Below are 1,313 nucleotides of genomic sequence, written 5' to 3'. Positions count from 1 at the left end.
CCCCCGGGGAAACCATTGTCACACCGCCGCTTGACTCGCAGCAGTGAGGCCGGATGATCTGTCCTGTGCGGTGGCCTTTGCTCGACGCACCGTATTTAAAGTTCATGAATGTTGGGGCAAGCATCAGGACTTCATTGCTCTTTACGGTTGAGTAACCTTCCACTGAGGAGTCCTGGTAGCATAGTGGGTTATGCTTTGAGCTGCTAACCACAAGGTCGGTAGTTCAAAACCACCAGCTGCTCCAAAGGAGGAAGGAGGAAACTTTCTACTCCCATAACGCATGACCATCTCAAGAGCCACGGGGGCAGTTCCACTCTGTACTATCGGGGCACTGTGAGTTGGAAGATGAGGTTGTTTGAATTTTCCATTGTGTGTACATGACACATTTTGCGTATCCAGTCAGCTGTTGATCGATATCAGGTTGTTTCCTCATCTTTAAAGTGGGGGTGACGAGCTCAGAACATCAAAGTGACTTGCCGAAAACCTGCAAAAGCCAGAGTTGTTGCTGGGATTTGAATTGCGGTTGGTCTGGCTGGGGTGAGGCTGGGGAGCTCGAAGCATGGATAAGGAAAAGAGGTGGTCTGTCTCCCACGCAGGTGTGTGTTTGGCCCTGGAAGGAGGCTGAGTCTGGATGATGGAGTGAGACTGCACGGCGCCTGCGCCCAGTTGGAGCACAGTGAAGCTTGGAGCTGCTGACCCTGAGCTTGCCCTCCGCCAGCCCTGCTGCTCTGGGGGCCTGCTGCTGGGCCCGGGCGCTCTGTGCACCACCCTGCTCCAGCCCGCATTATTGAGTTAGCATGAAAAGAATTCATTCGATTTTGTTGCTGTTGCGAATAGACAGAAGCAAAAACAGTCACCCATTCCATTTCCTCCATAGACAATTCAGTGGCACTGGGGGGCATTCCGGGAGTTGTACAACCATTCTCACCGTCCTTTTCTGAATGGTTCCCAGCCCCTCATTAGCATAATTCACTCCCACCCCCACCAGTTTCCTTTCCAGTTTGCGTGTGAGTGTGTTTGACTTCTTTCATTGTTTCTTTCTCTCAACAGTTTTATTAGCACTTCATTCACATGTCAGACACTTCAGTCACATTAGGAAGAGTGGTACAATGACCACCACATGCAAGTCTAGAACATTCTCTTCTTCCTTGTACTCACTATTATTCATTCATTGTTTTTCTAATTGTGGCAAATATATACATAACAAAACATTCCCCAATTCCACAGCTTCTACGTGTAGAATTCCATGCCGTGGATTCACCTCTCCAGTCTGTGTGTGTGGCTGCTGTCAGCTGGATGCCATCTAAATATTG

The sequence above is a fragment of the Echinops telfairi genome, unplaced genomic scaffold (assembly GCF_000313985.2).
Source record: "Echinops telfairi isolate 266 unplaced genomic scaffold, ASM31398v2 ScPeMD7_7457;HRSCAF=8495, whole genome shotgun sequence".
Lineage (NCBI taxonomy): Eukaryota > Metazoa > Chordata > Mammalia > Afrosoricida > Tenrecidae > Echinops > Echinops telfairi.
This window is presented reverse-complemented; position numbering follows the sequence as displayed.